The following is a 3,481-nucleotide window of genomic DNA, read 5'->3' on the forward strand; positions in this document are numbered from 1 at the left end:
CCAAACAAAAAGACAAATTAGTCTATGCCTCTTAGAATTACGTTACAGCGAACACTCAACGTAAATTAGTAACTACTGTGTTCATATGCATTGGAAAACAATAATGACTTTTGAAGTACAGTAAATGTAAACAAGAGGAACAAATGTGTTCAATGTATTCTTAAGCAAGTTTGGCATATATAAATTACATGAATGTGTTAGAGTATTCAAACCATATCTCACAAGATGGCTTCTCATCTAAAAGGTGTTGCAAAATCAACTATGTCAGATCAAATACGTAAGGAGTTGTGTGAGTACAAGAGAGATAATCCTGCAAGCACATAAAAAGACTTGCAGAGATGGCTTGAGGGAAAATTTCAGTTGAAAGTTAGTCAAGGAACAATATCAAACACACTTAAGCGGTCAGATGACTATCTCTCTGCTGAAATAGAAAAGGGAAGAGCATAGATCAAAAGACACAAACCAACAAAATATCCTGACATAGAGAAGGTTGTTTATGAGTGGTTTCTCCAGCATCAAGAACTTGTGAATATCACAGGAGAATTAATTTTGCAGAAGGCAAGAGATACAATGAAACTCGTGTACCCTCATGATGATTCAGATTTTAACTTCTCTATAGGATGGCTTGGGAAATTCAAGCACGGACATGGCATAAAGTCATTTCGTCGTTTTGGCGAGAGTGGGTCTGTTGATGTACAAGACATGGAGCAGAAATTGGTATCGATTCGGGAGAAAATTGATCAGTTCCCTATGAAAGATGTTTTCAATATGGATGAAACTGGGTTGTTTTATAGGCTACAAGCTGATCATTCACTGGCAACAAAACAACTTGAAGGAAGAAAACAAGATAAAGAAAGGCTGACGGTAGTTATTTGTTGCAATGAAGATGGCTATGCAAAAATCCATCTATGGATTATTGGGAAATATGCAAAGCCTCGTTGCTTCAAGAATGTCAACATGAATAGCTTGGATTGTCAGTTTCGAGCTAACAAAAAAGCATGGATGACTAGTGTGCTTTTTGATGAATATGTTCGTTCATTTGACCAAATGATGCATGGTAGAAGAGTTCTACTTGTGGTGGATAATTGTCCAGCACATCCAAGAAATATTAAAGGGCTAAGAAACGTTGAGTTGTTCTTCTTGCCATCCAACATGACATCAAAGATTCAATCTTGCGATGCTAGGATAATAAGAGCTTTCAAATTGCATTACCGTAGAAGATTTTACCGCAAAATATTGGAAGGTTATGAGGTGGGACAATCTGATCCATGGAAGATAAATGTCCTTGATGCTATCAATTTGACAATCCCAACTTGGACGATAGATGTTCGAAAAGAAACAATAGCGAATTGCTTCCGACACTGTAAAATTCGTTCAGCTAGTGACGTTGCAAGAAATTTGGATGAATCCACTTTTGATGAAGAAACTCAAGACCTCGAGACTATGATCAATCAATGTGGCTATCGCAATAAGATGGATATCGACAATCTAATGAACTACCCAGGTGAAAATGAAGCATGTTCAGAGGTTCAGAGTTTAGAAGATATTGTGGGTACTATCATTGAGAACAATGCAGAGGATGACGACGAAGATGATACGATGTCTTTGGAGTCTGTTACGCGAAAGGAAGCACTTATGGCGTCGAACACTCTTCACAACTTTATGATACAATACAAAAATACAACACCTGAGCTATTGGATGCAATAAGAAAAGTTAGAGATGAGCTCCAAATAGACTTGAACTTTAAAGGAAAACATACAACTATTGAATCATATTTCAATAGAGTGTAATATTTTTTTTTTCAGTTTCTATGAATTATTAATTTATGATTTTATTGGGACCGAAAATTATAAAGGGATCTCACGAAAAATTATTATCTTATTATTTTATCGAGTTTTCAATTTTTTACATTGGCCCAAGTCGGGACCGGACAAATTTATTATTTTAGAGAGTTTATTAATTTACTGAGTATTAATTTAAAGAGTTTCTACTATATTTCAAAAAAAAATACTCGACTCGATCGAACGCTCACTCTAATGGATGCATGATGGAGAATTCTATCCTTTGTTGTAAGAAATTGTTGACTTGACTTCGAGTTGTAATTCATAAACTAGACTAAAAAAATCAAGTTCAATTTAAGTTATAAAATACAATTCGAATAACTCAAAATTTTTAGTAATTAATGGATTGATTTTCAAGTTTGAGTCGAGTTCCTCGACTCCGTATGATATATGTATATCACGTATGGAAAAAAATATGAAGAGATACATATTTATTGCACGTTATATAAAAAACTCGACTTGACTCACTATTATAGTCGCTAGTGCTTGAACCCGTAACTTTTAAAAATAACAACATTTTATTTAACCACTAAAGTATGTTGGTTCATGCACGCACACACATATTTTTTAACTCCTGAATCAAATACATCTTGTTATGTTAAAGTATAATTTTATGATACTGAATCATACACCAGCTTTTTAAATTAATGCAGTGGGTGTTTCCAAATATTGCATTAATACAACACTAGTTTCATTTAATAAGATTTGCCCATATTTACATGTTTAGTTTTAATTTCGAAATTCATTAACTGTTTGTCTTAACCTTATTTAAATTAATACAACTACTTTTAAGATTTACATTCTAGTTAATTTGAGGACTCGAAGAACTTAATTATGTCTGCGTATCCAAATATCGATAGAGGTATATAAAGTGGAAGGAATTTTCTTCATCTTAAAATTTTTAGTCTAATATTATTTTAAATCTTTACCAATTTAAAATTAAATTATATTTTTTCTCTTTTAATTTTCAAAATTAAATATTTAATAGATTTCTAATATTTTAAACTTAAAATTTTATTTGATTTAATATTTAATCTTAATTAATTCATGTGTATATTACAAGTAAATAAAAGATATTTAAAAATAAATTTGTTAAAGTATAAAAGTATAGTTATATCATGTGATTGGTAGGGTCCAAAAGCAAAGACCTAACAAAACTTAGGATCAACGACTTGTCTCTCTCAACAACTTATCACGAATAGCCACGTAGATAAAATAGTTTGTCTAAAAATTATCAATTTGATCCGAAACAATTTTTACATTTTGAGTTGTTCCACTTAAATTATTATTCAATGATAATATTATATAATTTTAATTTTAATATTCTTGTGTCGCACACCTAGTTTAGTTGAGCGAGTCTCTCATTAGAGATTTTTCACATACACAAAGACTAGAATTCAGGACTTTACTTAGTCGATATTAAGCTACTTACCACTTGAATCAACCCTTGTTAGTAACTGTCGTAACCGTCTTTCGGTTGGGCCACGGAATTGGGCTTCGACTTAGGAAAAAGTGGATTGGAGTCGCCACCGATCATTTATTTAAAAATAAATGGGTTGACCGGGTACCTTATTTCTTACCTGATCTGCGTCTTACCAAAGATGTGTCGGATTCGGGAGTCGGTTACAGTCAAGGAAGG

The 3,481-nt window shown here is 32.6% G+C and overlaps 1 pseudogene; it reads left to right on the forward strand.

The window, feature by feature from the left end:
• The first annotated feature begins 219 nt into the window (after nt 1–219).
• Nucleotides 220–1,791, forward strand: LOC120133325 (annotated as a pseudogene).
• The last annotated feature ends 1,690 nt before the right edge of the window (nt 1,792–3,481 follow it).

This window comes from Hibiscus syriacus, unplaced genomic scaffold, assembly GCF_006381635.1.
Source record: "Hibiscus syriacus cultivar Baekdansim isolate YM2019G1 unplaced genomic scaffold, ASM638163v2 tig00110578_pilon, whole genome shotgun sequence".
Classification (NCBI taxonomy): Eukaryota; Viridiplantae; Streptophyta; class Magnoliopsida; order Malvales; family Malvaceae; genus Hibiscus; species Hibiscus syriacus.